Here is a 16734-nt window from a genome sequence, read left to right as displayed (position 1 = left end):
TTTTGCATCCATGTTTCCCGAAATAAGGTACAATTGCTTCATCTACAGAATGATTTTCCCCATGGGGAGCATATTCCTGAAAGCGTTGGTTCAGATGATCAAATAAGAGCCGTACCTTAGTAAATTTATCAGCTGCATCAATTATTGCATGCGTGGAAATTAGCTATTATAAGATTTGAATCTATCGCCAGACACTGCATTCGCAACTAGTGGGTTATGGGTATCCAAGCTGTTTTCCCAATACATTTGGCGCCTAGGTAGATCTACTTATCCACTAAGTAGCAGTATTGAGATAAATATTTTCATTTCACTATTGGTAACATCACCAATGAAATTCTTCTGTGCTGCATATTGGTTAGTAAATTTAACCAGCATATCAATATCATCATCAAATACAGTAATTGTGATGGAGAAAACTTTGTTGAGGCCCGAGTTTAGTGGGAAAAATATAGTATTTCCCTGCTGTATGTCAACTTCTTTCCAATTGAAATTTATTATTCTTTCTCATCATCTGTATATCGGTTGCTAAATCACTAGTATTTTTACTGCCATTCTCACCATCGCCTTTACTATGTTCATCATCACCATTATGACTTTCGTCATCATAATCATTCATTCCCTCTCCTTGTGTGTTGAGGGTTACTTCCGTCTCAGCTCGCAACTGACTACCAGGCATAGTGTCAATTGTAGGGTTATTTTCATCACAAGAATCCTCATCAGTTACGTTACCACACTCATTATGTGGTGATAAAATGGTGATGGAAATGTTATTGCACTTAGGTATAGCAACTTGGTCGTCCTGAATCATTTGTGAGGCTTCATTTAGTGAAAACCCCCTATGATAACATGAGTACCATTACTAGTCTCACGAAATGTCCCCTCTTATGACTGACGTACTACATGTAGCACGCCTAACTTTATCATGATATGGCATAACACTAAATCAAAAATTGAATCTAATTATGAATTATTATATACGAAGTACATCATACGAGTATCCCCTATCAATATCAAAAGCATTATACCTATAACATGTGATATATACCGACTTCGAGAGCAACATATTCTGCTCCATAGCCATGACTCACACAAATATGTTAACAACAATGACTATGACAGACTGGACATAAGAAAAAAAATTGGAGGCAATTTATAACACATAAGGATTATGGTATCATTATTGCCGACTATGAAAATCTTACACAACAATGTTAAAAAAGTAAAATGTCCGGTGTCCTATATATAGGACGTTAGTCTTATCTGGGTTAATGAGACAAGAAAGACAGGAACGCCTATTAGAGGTTAGGCAATCTTCATAACATTTCGCTCGAATGATAGCACTGAAGGCACTAGTGTGGTACAAATTTATACGAACTCTCATCTAAATATTTCCTTATTATTTAGTTTGTACTTACATTTACTTATTTGTGAATTAAGGTTTCACATTTTCTCTTAAAGTGAGTGTCTGACACATATACAAGATAATAATTCAAACAACTGATTTTCGTTGTTTCTTATTATAGAGTTACCCAAAAGTCGGGAAAGATGCTTTTGTTTTCACAAGAACAATTTATTGATCCAACAGTAAACTACATGTGTCTTCTGAAAATTGTGGTTGTAGGTCAGAACTCGACATGGTGTCCAAAAGTTCGTTACATAGAATTATCACTCAGTTTAGTCGGTGGTGGCAACATAATCGAAGCTGTACACAGCCGTAATCTGAGGGGGGGAGGTCAGTCCAGTTATACACGACTCACTCTTAAGTCGGGGGTTTCTTAATCCCGGCAGCACCTTGTGTGCATTAAGCTGCAAATGCACAACTTGCCGTCTTCACATTTCGCAGCTAACTCGGTCCATACTACATGAGGTGTGTATAGAACTCCACTGTGGAGCAGGGGTGCACAGCATTTTCTACAACTCTCCCATTCAACGAGACATATTAAGTCCAAATTCCAGCTTTTCATTTTTTTCGTGCTCGTCCAACGTCTCTTTTCCTTCGTGATTTATACATCAATAGCTATCTGATTTGAAATTATTTCTTCGTCCATTCTTCCTAAATGTTCTGTCCAACTATCTCTGTAATTTTATGCTGTATGAATAAGAAAGTCCCCTATTAATGTTGATATGCGTCACGAATATCGGTATTTTAATACTAATAGCAACATGTATTTGACTGTCCCAGCACGTCTCCGTATCTGTGTATCAGTATTAGCTGATAGTGTGCCTGTATCACTGTCAAGAAACTGCGATACAGGACAAATGCAGCAGATACAGAGTTATCTCCGATTTCTGATAACGAATTTGAATGACGTCATGTGCGTCAGGAGTCACACGATAGCTGAACTGTGACGCGAGGTGACAGACCAGTAGTGAGTGATCTCATAGAGTGCACGGCGACTCATAGCAGAAATTCCCAAGAAATCGAGTCTTTTTGGGAGGGATACATTATAACCCTTTCCAATGCCAAGTACAGTTAAGTGAAAAAAAAGCCTGCAATAAACGAAGTTTCGTTATTTCCAAGAAAGACATCTTCTGTGTACTTAATAAGATTGGTAAAGCTCGAATGGAATTAATTTGTATCGTGTCGTGGGGTGCGGCGTCTTGTGACGAGTGGTGGATTTGCTTGTTTTTCCACTCTGGAATTAATCTCATCCAGCTTTGCCAGTTTTATTAGGTACACACAAGATGTCTTTCTTGGAAATAACGAAACCATATGTTGTGCAGGCTCCTATTATTTTCACGTAACTGTACTTGGCATCGGAAAGAGTTATGTATCCCTCCTATAAAGGCTCGATTTCCTTGGGCATTGTTACTGTGATACACCGTGCACTCTGATTATGAAATCACTCACTACTGGTCTGTCATCTCTCGCCGCAATTCAGCTGCCGGTGTGATTCCTGACGCACATGACGTCATTCAAATTCGTTATCAGAGATCAGAAACAACACTGTACATGTCCAAAGTCAGGCATCCCAGTGAGGATCGTAGTTTTTTTTTTTTACCAAGAAATGTAGTGTCCGTTGTTATTTCTGACGAGAACTTAATAAGTTGTAACGAAGCATTTCTCATTTTGTACGGCTGTAAAGAATGTTAATTTATTTCCAGTAGCCAAGTATCTTAAACTCATACTCGGTCTCTCCTCAGTAATAATTACTGCCTCTCTCATGACAATGTTTTTCTTCAATTTTTGGTTTCAAGCTTACTACAAGATGCACTCATATTTCCGAACTGCACTTGTATTTATATTGCGTTAAGCATATATGCGAGTGTCACCGAAGATAATTACTTCCATGCCTGTTGAATCAGTATATCAAAGAGCGCCAAATTGTCTTTAAGAACTGAGCTTCCACACGTGATTTTGTGAAAACATGTCAAGGACCCATTTTTCCTGGAAGCTCTCCACATACATCTTATGGCTAGACTTCTTTTCTACCTTACAAGTGATGCATTTAGTATACATTCCAGGCGTTTTCCTGGTTCTAGATAACTTCTCCGTGTGCTATGTTGTGTGTGTTGTCTACATTCGGTGCAGTCGGGAAACTTCTTGATTTCTCCTTGTATTTCCAGTAGCTTCACAAATAATTCTTGAAGTCATTCGGTTCGTTGACTTTTAGGTTCTGGAGAAAATTAAAACAGCATGCCTATTCATTGCGCGTAATAATTCATCATTCAGGTTCCTTTTCGGCGCCTTTTTCCTTCAAAACTTCCGACAATACCATTACAAGTTCCATAAGCACGAGTAGAGGAGGTAGAATTTCGGCTTCGCGCTGATGCCTGAATGATTTCGTTTAATTTAGTAGATTATTTTACGACGCTTTATCAACACCTTAGGTTATTTAGAGTCTGAATGACATGAAGGTGATAATGCCGGTGAAATGAATCCGGGGTCCAGCACCGAAAGTTACCCAGCATTTGCTCATATTGGGTTGAGGGAAAACCCCGGAAAAACCTAACCAGGTAACTTACCAAGACCGAGAATCGAACCCGGCCACCTTGTTTCGCGGCCAGACGAGCTAACCGTTACTCCACGGTGTGGACGAATGATTTCGTCTTAGTGTGTATGTGATACTTGATACTCGATAAAGATCTCGGATGCATATACCGTTATTTATATCGATACATATATACTCCAAGAAAAACTTTCTGCAACACTGGTTTTGTTCAACACAAATTCTCCCACGTCTTGGTGGAAGATCAAACATGGGAAATCAACGCGTTACCACGTTCGCAGTTTAGAAGGATTTCAATAGTTCCTTCCTGTAGATTAAAAAAATAATATTATTTAAGTGCAATTTTATTAACTGCTTCTTATTTAGGAAAGACTGAAGAATCAATACTTCAACATATAAAAAATGGAATTGCCATGCATATATTCTTTTCAAATTAATCTCCTTGACAATGTTCATTTTACTGATCATGAACAGATTCCTCTCTTTTTTAGTAGGATATTTCACGACGATTTATCAACATCTTTAGGTTATTTAGCGTCTGAATGAGATGAAGGTGATAATGCCGGTGAAATGAGTCCGGAGTCGAGCACCGAAAGTTACCCAGCATTTGCTCATATTGGGTTGAGGGAAAACTCCGGAAAAACCTCATCCAGGTAACTTGCTCCGACCGGGAATCGAACCCGGGCCACCTGGTTTCGCGGGATTCCTCTCTTGATAAATCAACAAAGAACAAAGGAAGAAACATATGTAATAAACTGTAATCGAGTATGATGCAGTAGTAACTTAATACCTCGCTTAAAACACAAATATGTTATAGTAGGTAATATGAATACGCCAGAAATGTGAAATGTACATCCCTAGAACATTCTGTATGTTGAGCATCAAAACAGTTAACTGTAATAGCTTAGACTTCATCCAATAATCTGGAATGTGAAGCACGTCTCTGAATTCCTTGGCAGATAAGCAGCAGGCATCTAGTACGATAACGTACATACATACACCATGTCTAGTCTGTATGGCTCATATCCTCGTAACGCCTAATTACGTTTTAACCTCTAACGGTTGTAGGTTGTAGTGTTCAGCACCAGGTCTGCGTAGCATGGATCTTCCTGCGTCCTGCGTGATCAATAATGCGGGATTAAATATTATATATTATAAATCCTAAATTAAATAACTGTCCTAATACAGAGCAAAATTTTTTAAAGTCATTTAAATAAGCATTTAATTTCTGTCGTGGTTTGATAATTAGGTAATTTCAACTTTGAAAATAGCATCAAATTGTATAGGCATGATGCCAAAATTTTCGTCTCAGAAGATAGGACACCATATTTACAGCGGACAAACATAAAATATTGAGACGGGATTCGAACCTAGTGTGGCTAACTTTCCGATACCAAGGAGTCACATTTATGTGTGGAATATTATATAGTTGTTTAATCAACTGTCCGAAGACAGGTTTGAATCTCATAAGTAACACCAATAAGGCATCACTCATGAGGCCACTAGACCAGGAGATAATGGAGTAGGGTGGCCAGTTCTTTTCTCCCTTCAATGCATACATCGTCTATTGGCTACATATTACAATAATCAAATTTCAGATGCATACAAACAATTGTTCTTCCTGTGACACATATCGTCAAGTGAGATGTACTGCCTGATATTTGATATACATATCAACCAGAATCTCAATCACAGGTAGTATGGAATATAACGCAAATAAATTAATGTGCTGAAAGAGTACGCGTCAAAATGATTTAGTTATTTCTCCAGAATTCACAATGTTTGAGATAAGTGCTCAACATAGGGGAAATTGCTACGTTAATATAATATAATAACGACATAACACTTTGTTATAAAATATAACTTTATATGTAGGCTTTGGTTTATTTTTAATTTATTTCACATATCTTTTCGATTCTACAGTATTTTCTATTTATATCTAATAATTCTACATGACTAATTTTGAAATTCTGAAAGCTTACCGAAGACTGATTCCACATAGTAAACAGCTTGTTACCGTCACAGGCGCTAAACTTGAATGTCGATAATATAATTCGACTATTGGCTTGGTCGATCCCTGAGCGTACCAGCAAGACAAAGAGCAAGGTAACATCATCACAGTCGGTGACTGGAGATGCAAGCGGAGTAAACATCTATTGAATCCAAGCTGCTAATGACGATTTCCCGTCGCCACGGTACTCAACACAAAAGAAACATAAAATTGTTACTCGTCCCTACGCTTCCACCCATCCCTCAGAGCAACATAGGGAAATTGCTACGTTAATATAATATAATAACGACATAACACATTGTTATAAAATATAACTATTATCAGAACTTGCCAATTACCGCGGTTTCATGACAATGGCGACGGAACGGGGTCGTCTCGCCTCATGAAAACAACAGACAAGCTCATGCGAAGTACCGGCCCACCCTCCCTACACTCCGCTGCGTGTTTTTGAGTCTGTTATATACACGTGCAAGCATAACCTCAACCCTTGCATTGTCTGCGAGTTATCAATGCATAGCTTGCTGTGTATTTACCCTCTGGTACCTCAATTCAATTTCCATTCCGCGAAGAACTCTCCTTTACTATGAGAGAGTGAGAGATAGACAGTAAGAGAGAGAGAAGGGTAGCTTTATCTGTAACATGATTTGTTTAGGCGCATCTGAAGTTCACATAATCATGACTGTTTCAGCCAAGGGTATGTATGCTGTCCGGTCATGTACTCTGTACTTGATTATACCACCCCATAATGAATGGGATGGTGAAGACGGATAATTCAAACACCGCTGTGTAGCTGCAGCGCCAATAGAGGTGTCAGCACTTGCATAAAGGTAATATTTAATTAATGTTTTCCACAAGTAAGTTTTTATCTTTCATATTCTAAACATTAAATATTATTCGTTTAATCAGAAAATCACCTCAACACGCAAATTAAACGAAACTGTTCAACAATACGAGTATAACACGGGAATAACTAAGGCAAGATAAAAAAATTGAAATTGCAGAAAATGTTGTAGCTTCTGAAACAGTTGTATTAAAATATTGATATGGATATGTAATTTTACATATTTGAGTATCGTAATACAGGGTATAACGAAAATAGTGGGCAAAATTTCAGATGTCGATTCCTAATATGCAGAGAAGGAAAAAAAGGTTATAAGAACATAGGTCCGAAAATGTGTGGTTACCGAGTTATAGGGGTGCACTACAGAAGTTAGGTATTAGTTGATTAATGTTTCAGTCTGTGTATATTGTTCACAGGAACTGTTCAAAATGTGCATCTCCTGCCAGAATTCAGGATGCAGTTCGTCATCGTACTGACGTCCGGGCCTGCTCCCAAATTGCTTGCGTAGCACATATTGTCCAACAGTGTTGCTCAATTCGCACACATTTCAGTCCGGATGTACGTAGAAGTGTTAATGTAATATCCCCTGGCCGATGGATAGGGCGAGGTGGAACAACTGCTTGGTCTTCACGCTCACCAGATCTCAACCCGCTGGACATCTACTTGAGGGGGCGCTTGAAGTCGCTTGTGAATTCCACTCCTGTGAACGATGTGTAAACTCTCCATCTGCGAATTGAACAACATTGTCGGACAATACGTGCTACGCAAGGAATTTGGGAGCAGGTCCGGACGTCAATGCGACGACGAACTGCGGCCTGAATTCAGGCAGGAGGTGGACATTTTGAACAGTTCCTGTAAACAAATGTACACAGACTGAAACATTAATCAACCAATACCTAAGTTTTGTAGTGCACAATGATCCTCCTTGTAACTCCTATAGCGCGGCAGCCAGGCATTTCCGGACCCATGTTCATATAATCTTTTTTTCTTCTCTACATATGAGGTATCCATACATAAAGTTTTGCCCACTATTTTTGTTACATCCTGTATAATACGAGGACAGCATTAATAATATGCATTACAAATACATAAAACATAGAACTTATTTGGAAAATATAAGTGTTTTCAAATCAATAATGCATATCAAAAAGTAAACACATATCACAATATATACATTCTTTTTGCTGTATAAATCAGTGGGAGAAATTTACATGAATAATTCGGAAACTCCTTTACATACATACATACATACATACATACATACATACATACATACATACATACATACATGCATGCATATGTGCATACGTGCATACGTGCATACGTGCATACATGCATACATGCATACATGCATACATACATACATACATGCATTTATTTGTATATATATTTATTTATTTATTTTGCTAATAACTGTAACATAAAATATAATATAAGCAGAAATACTTTAGCTGGCCTCTGAAGGAGTAGAGCTCGTGCTCAGGGGCGGATTCTTGAATTGAAATTAAAAAGTATATAATACAATTTGTCTTATGTCTACAACACAATAAGAATATATATATATATATATATATATATATATATATATATATATATATATATATAAATTTACAAATTTTCAATTTTTATACTAGAACTATTAGAATTGACAAGATTAGGATATTTAATTTAAATATAAATTTGTTATATATTCTTGGGCCTAAATTACTACTATGATTAAATAATGTAGCAGCATTAGCATTTTGATTCAAACAATCTTAAAGAATCCATACCTTTTGTTTCATAACTATGAGAAAACAATTCAAAATTTATTTCGATTTTTATGTATTAATTTAATTAATACAATATAATAAACTTGTAGCATACATACATAACATACATACATACATACATACATACATACATACATACATACATACATACATACATACATACATACATACATACAAATTTATATGTAGTGAATGTATGTAAGTCTAATTACATAAGCCACATATGTCTTCATAATTACAATGTTCTTCCTCTGGAACATAAGCATTAAGACTCGCTTTAACACAAGGCTGGGCAGCAAGAACGGATTCTACCCTCTCACGGGGAGCCATATGATTTCTCTTCATCCCCTCTCTTCCCCACCGAACACCGCGTAGCGTTGATTCTGTAACTGATGAATATTAAGCGTCCCCGTTTAGAGTCTGGATGCGCTCCCGATGCCCAGCTCTGCTTTAACAGCATGAAATAACATTATACAGGTTGGAAGTGAAATAATCCTACAAATTGAAATGGACCATAGGGTACACTTAAATGAATAGAAAATTGTATTTTGTAGTTAAATTAACGGTTAATTAGAAATTTAAATTAGAAGTTTCAGCAATCTGGCAACATCGCTGCTAACACAGTTCTCTGCCTTCTCGTAACACAGATGTAAGAGGTCAACGAACTCAGATCTGTCTCCCTACGTGTACCTCCATCTAGTTACAACATTGCAATCTGGTGATCACTCCAGAATTTGATTTTCTCTTTGTAAAGCTAGGACTCTGCGAGCGTCGCTTATAGATAACGCTAATGCCGAAAAACTCAGACCACTTAGTCCCCAGAATGCACCGCAGGTGATGGGTCGTAATCAATAAATGAGTGATGACGATGGTTATGATGGTAATGATGATTGAGAATTCTTGAGCTGTCACCGGAAACCCCTTTGTTGCCTGGACTATTGGCTCTTCTAACATATGTAATAAATTCAGTGGGTCGACTGGGATTTGAACCAGGACTCCGTGGCTTATGAATACAATACGCCACCAAGGTGGTTCTGCTGCCGATGTTGACTATATTTTCGAATATTTAAATAAAAGTTATTTTGTGAAAACACAATTTATTAAAAACACGAAACATAAAATACTACTGAAGTTTCCATACTGTTTAATACACATCCTAAGATTTTCTTAACATACCTATTGAATTGTACGAATGCGTTAGTCTCTTCCAGAAATTCCTCCAACAGTTCTATTTTCTGCCGCTTCTCCCCTCGCTATCTCTTTCTCATTCCCTTAGCGCACAAAGTGCCACCTACCGTGTATTTTAGAGGTAGGCATTATTTCGTAACGACGGGCGGTATAGGTGCGTCGGTACAAACCAAGGTGACAATTACAATGGCTAAATCGAACTGACGTGGAACAGGGGAGAGAAAATGGGGAAGTGACATTCGGCGTGTCGGACAAGCATACAGATTCCAATAGAGACGTACCTTTCAAATTGAAATGAACGATTGCAAGCAACCTGTGACGTACTGCAATAACGACTAGTAATTTAAGGCAAATGTTCTATACAATTTACCTAACAAAGTAATGCACGAAAGTTTCAGATTCCACTAGGTCAAATTGGAACTGTCACTCTTCTACCGATATTAAAACTCCCGGAACGTCAACACCATCAGCATAATCATCTTCAGCCTTATTACAGCCACATTTTCGTAATCGTTCCGCGCCGTAGCGTCGTGGTCTAAGGCTTCATACTTTGAATTTAAGGGTTCAGAACCATAATGAGCCAAGCGCCATTTATTAAAAACTGAGAAAGCAAGGGTTAAAGTTAAGTGAATACCATAGTTTAATGAAGATTGACATATCATTTAGTTTTAATGTGCATACTTTATATTACTTGCTATAAAAATATGGTTTATTTAACGACGCTCGCAACTGCAGAGTTTATATCAGCGTCGCCGGTGTGCCGGAATTTTGTCCCGTAGGAGTTCTTTTACATCCCAGTAGATCTACTGACATGAGCCTGTCGCATTTAAACACACTTAAATGTCATCGACCTGGGCCGGGATCGAATACGCAACCTCGAGCACAGAAGGCCAGCGCTATATCGACTACGCTACTTGCTATATGTTTAATTAATTTATGGTATTCACTTAATTGAAATCCTTGTTTTCTCCGTTTTCAATATATGGCGCTTGGCCCACTATGTGATGTGATGTTTATTGACTTTACTGGCTTTGAGCCAGAGGCCGTTTTAGGGTCTTATACGCGTAGGATGCCCTCTCCAGCCATTGTACATAAATAACAATAAACATATATTTACATACTTATACACTATTTCTGGCTTAAGTGCCAGTAGGTGTGTGAGTGCAGTGATTGGCTTTTTATTTATTTTATTTTATTTTTTACTTTATTTTTTTTTTGTTTTAATTATTTTGGTGTAGGCCTAATTTGTTAATTTGCGATGCTTAAGGAATGGTGAATGGGACAAGAGTTCGGGGTAAAAGATATCAGTTGATAGACAGCATTAAGGTATTATATGGGGAGATTAAGAGGAAAGCAAGAAAGGGAAATGCTGGGTTTGCAGTTAAAGACCTGCTCTTGGGCAGAACACTGTGCATACATACATACATACATACATTTTTTTTAAGTTTCCCCTTCCGGTGGCAGAAGCGTCTGAATCGTTATGGAGACTTTCATGGTGTGGTGTTATTTTATTCATCTGCCTCTCTGTTGCTGTCATGTGTCCTCTCAGACAGTATTCAAATTTCCAACAGTGTTTGCGGTTTTATTTGTGTGTTTTAGTTTGGTGGTGGGGGCTGGTGGTAGTTGTAGAGGACTATGGCTCTGAACCCTTCAATTAGCAATAGAGAATGCGTGATGGTTCGAGTTCTCAATTGGGAAAAAATGTTCTCATGAAATGGAACCAGAGTGCCCATCCAACATCGTGATGAATTTGAGAAACAAGAGTGAGTAACAAAATTCTGTTTCGTAAGCCAGTTTTAACGGCTGAGGAATCAGTGTACTAATCACATGTTACGCTCGTACTGACTGGATGATTTTCACGATTACCAACGGTTAACTCAGGCGTTCGACGCGCTTGTCTGCTGACCCGAAGATGAGCTCGGGCATCGGTTGGATTCTCGTCTACTGAGTACGGGGGGATAGGGTTTTCCCGAGGTTTTCTCCAAGTAATGAACGGCGAATCCTCAGCCTCATCTTTCCAAATACCATTTAGTTAATCACCAATTTTCACTGATACTAAATAATCTTGTAGTTCATACACCATTCTTAAATAACCGACAAAAAAAAAAAGATTATTCACTTCTGTTAAGGTATGTGGTCATGAAGTCAGTATTGGAAGGTAGGATTCGGTTCTTTATACATAAATACATACATACATAGATACATACATACATACATACATACATACATACATACATACATACATACATTCATACATACAATCACATTGATCAACGTTTGTAACTTGCAGTACAGTATACTAGTTACCGTTCTTACTTTAGTTCTGATGTCCACTGACGTCACCCAGTGCTCAAGATAAATCACGACACGTGTAAATAGTTTCATTTTATTCCCTTGATATTTTTATATAGTGTGTTTTTCATAGTTTAGATTTACTAAGTTGATGTTAATAAACAGAGTTGGAGAATTCCTCATCTGTATACTGTACTGTCGTAGGTTAAAATTAATAAGAACTTCTACGTTTATTATTATTATTATTATTATTATTATTATTAGTATTATTATTATTATTATTATTATTATTATTATTATTATTATTATTATTATTACGAAGATTGAAGCGTAAGTCATAGCAACTTTTATTCAAAGTTAAACGATGGTTTCACAAGATGTCGTAAGTTGTATAGCATCCACAGTACGTGGTCGTATCACTAGATATCAGTGTGATGTGTGGCTATCGCACAGAGAGCGATGTGAATTCAGTTATGAATTGGCCCCCGTTCCGTGCATCTGTAGTACGAATATCAGATCGCATGACTAGATGGCAGTGTGATATGGTTATCGCATAGAAAGCGATGATACTCGTAATGTGTAATGCAGCTGTTAGTCGACCGCGGTGCTGAACGGATGTGGCCCTCCGATGTTTTTTTAGGGGCTTTTAGGGTGGATATTATGTAATTTAATGCTATTCCAACTATATTAATGAACGTGAGTAACATGATGCTCTGTCGTTTATGGATGTTAGATCCCTGCCCTTTTATTTGCATATTTCAAAATTTCTAGCATCGTCCGAATTCTCACAAAAATAGTTATCATGACATGTCCCAGTCCTCGTATTATTATTATTATTATTATTATTATTATTATTATTATTATTATTACTATTATTATTATTTTCATTAAACTTTAATTTTCAGTAACAGTACAGAGATTCTGAGAACTGATCAGTCCGAGAAAGGAGTGAATGAAACTGAAGTAGCTTTGCTGTGTTACAAGAGACCACAGCGGAGTGAGATGTGTTTTGCTGTGTATCGGAAGACTTTTTCGCCTCCCACCCCATCGCACCACCTCGCTCTGCAGGAGCCTTAATAAGCTGCTTAGTCAGACGCGGGCTGCTTAGACTTGTGGTATTCGGTTTGGGAGTTAACTCCGAAGCATGTGGGTTTTTAGGAGGCGGGATGGAGGATTCGTGGATGCTGTGGACTGGCTTAACCCTTGCTCTAGTGTAGAAATCCCTCCATGTTAAGAGAAGCTGACTGCGAGGACTAGCAGGTTACTGGTGCAGGTCTTAAAATCTGGCCTGCATACCACGCGAGCAGTAATGCTTAATATTACAAATGCCATTAAAATCATCATTACCAAAATCATCAACAATATGGCTAGTTCTCCAACCTGTACATTTTCAAGTTCGACGTTGTATGTGATCATTCTACCATGTAACAAAGGTAAGATAAGATTTTAGATAAATTTTAAGGATGTTCTGGGCGTTAGTTAAAGATATGAAACGAAGTATACAGGTTCTACCAGAAGTGTAAGGATGTCCTTTCAAAAGAGATATTGTATTCCTGTGAAATCCATTGCTATTTATAAAGGGACCAACACATAAGCCCGCCATTGGTCCCTATCCTGAGCAAGATTAATCCAGTCTCTACATCATATCCCTCCTGCCTCAAATCCATTTTCATATTATCTTCTCATCTACGTCTCGGCCTCCCCAAAGATCTTTTTCCCTCCCAAATGTCTATGAAAAATTAAGTTTTTTTGCTGCAAACCCAATCTCTCTATCTTTCAAACTGAGGATTATGGAACAATTTTTCTGTTATGAGAACTAAAAAATTGCATTTTTTGTACAGATGTTAGGTCACTTTGTTCGATGCAAATTGCATAGTCTTGCGATCCGCCAACGGATACCACACCCACCGCAGTGCAACCGATGGCATTCCTAAATTACAGTGCACATAAATATAAATTCTATGTCTTATTATTATTATTATTATTATTATTATTATTATTATTATTATTATTATATTATTATTATCATTCAGTGAAATATAGATATCGCCTTTCACCACTTCTGTTTATTATATGTAGACAAATTATCATCATCTTGAATAATTTCGAGGGAAAAATTGTTCCGGGCCAGGTATCGAACCCAGGACCTTTGGTTTAACGTACCATTGCTCTACCAACTGAGCTACCCGGGAACTCTACCAGACACCGATCCAATTTTTCCCTCTATATCCACAGACCTCAAAGTGGGCTGACAACCGTCAAGCAACCAACATTGAGTGCACACTGACTCTGTGTGACTTAAATTGTGGTTTTCTGTTAACGAACAGTGACGTGTATTATGCAAATCAAGCTTTCAAGTATAACTCCCTGTAAAGTTGATTTGAATAATTTCGAGGGAAAAATTGTTCCGGGGCCAGGTATCGAACCCGAGACCTTTGGTTTAACGTACCAACGCTCTACCAACTGAACTACCCGGGAACACTACCAGACACCGATCCAATTTTTCCCTCTATATCCACAGACCTCAAAGTGGGCCCCGGAACAATTTTTTCCCCCTCGAAATTATTCAAATCAACTTTACAGGGAGTTATACTTGAAAGCTTGATTTGTATCATCATCATCATCATCATCATCATCATCATCATCATCTTCTTCTTCTTCTTCTTCTTCTTCTAAACTTCGCGGTTTAGACTACTGTCTGTTCCGTATTCATAGTGTCTCTCTCAAACTTCTATTCGGCAGTCCAATACTGTTTCTTTCTCTAACTTCTTCCATCTTTTCAGCATGTATCCATTTACGTCTGTATTTCTGCATTCTTTAGTTGATTGCTTCTATTTGCAGTTCTTCACTTACAGTATAACCTCATTTCTAAACTTGAACTTTCTCAAACAATATTATTCAGATAAAAAACCATAGACTTAGCTAGCTCATGATTAGAAGGAAATAAACTTTTCTTAGAACACAATAATAATAATAATAATAATAATAATAATAATAATAATGAAAGAGTGATGGAACGGAGAAAAATTCTCTCCGGCGCCGGAATTTGAACCCGGGTTTTCAGCTCTACGTGCTGATGCTTTATCCACTAAGCCACGCCGGATACAATCCCGACGCCGTTCACAATCGTCTCAGATTAAGCTCCATCTCTTGGGTTCCCTCTGGTGGCCGCCCTCTGCACTACGTCATAGATGTCTATGAACGCAGGACCGAAGTTCATACATGTGTTGAGGTGCACTCAGATGAGTGACTGATTGGCCGGGATCCGACGGTATGGGCGCCGTCTTAAATCACAAAGTGATTTATTACGCATATCATATATGTATTTTGATGTACCGAAGTACATATGATATTTCCATGCAGATATTCTGCGTCATCACTCTTTCATCATGTGATGACGCAGAATATCTGCATGGAAATATATGTACTTCGGTACATCAAAATATATATATGATATGCGTAATAAATCACTTTGTGATTTAAGACGGCGCCCATACCGTCGGATCTCGGCCAATCAGTCACTCATCTGAGTGCACCTCAACACATGTATGAACTTCGGTCCTGCGTTCATAGACATCTATGACGTAGTGCAGAGGGCGGCCACCAGAGGGAACCCAAGAGATGGAGCTTAATCTGAGACGATTCTGAACGGCGTCGGGATTGTATCCGGCGTGGCTTAGTGGATAAAGCATCCGCACGTAGAGCTGAAAACCCGGGTTCAAATCCCGGCGCCGGAGAGAATTTTTCTCCGTTCCATGCAGAATATCTGCATGGAAATATCATATGTACTTCGGTACATCAAAAAAAAAATATATATATATATAAATAATAATAATAATAATAATAATAATAATAATAATAATAATAATAATAAAAACCATGTCCCTATCACCACGGCGCGGCATGGTTGCGGATAGAGGAGACGGCCTCCAGAGATGCAGGGTAGTTGCGAATATATTGAATAAGCAGTCGCGGACAGCCGATAGGGGGTGGTCCTCCAGCTGGGGTTGGGCGAAGGGCTTACAACCCATCACCGTAAAAAAACAGCTTGTTAAGAATCCATACAATAAGCCTCGGAATGGGACTGATTCTCTGGCACGACCACAGAAAATATTCACGTATGGGCGAATCCAGAAATGCATATAGAGTGTTAGTTGGGAGACCGGAGGGGAAAAGACCTTTGGGGAGGCTGAGACGTAGATGGGAGGATAATATTAAAATATATTTGAGGGAGATAGGATATGATGATAGAGACTGAATTAATCTTGCACAGGATAGGGACCGATGGCGAGCTTATTTGAGGGCGGCAATTAACCTACGAGTTCCTTAAAAGCCATTTGTAAGTAAGTAACTTTAGTAAGTAAGTAATAATAATAATAAATATTTCCGACCAATCTAATGGAAATTAATTTTTTCCCTATACAACTGGATGTAATATTTAATTTGAATATATGCCCATATAGGCCTATCGACTTAGTCTTATGCAAGAAACAATTAAAAGAAAAGAGTTGGCGGAAGGTAGTTACTACCTGCTTCTTATGCTTCACATTTTATATATAAAAACACTCTTTGAGGTAATTCTACTGGTGCACAATAGGACTTGAAAATGCACAAGAGAACAGGGAGTCATGCAGAATAATCTATAAGAATTACACAATTTTGACTTTCCTTTCAAATTCC

This window comes from Periplaneta americana, chromosome 15 (genome assembly GCF_040183065.1).
Source record: "Periplaneta americana isolate PAMFEO1 chromosome 15, P.americana_PAMFEO1_priV1, whole genome shotgun sequence".
NCBI lineage: Eukaryota > Metazoa > Arthropoda > Insecta > Blattodea > Blattidae > Periplaneta > Periplaneta americana.
Note: the sequence above shows the minus strand (reverse complement) of the source record.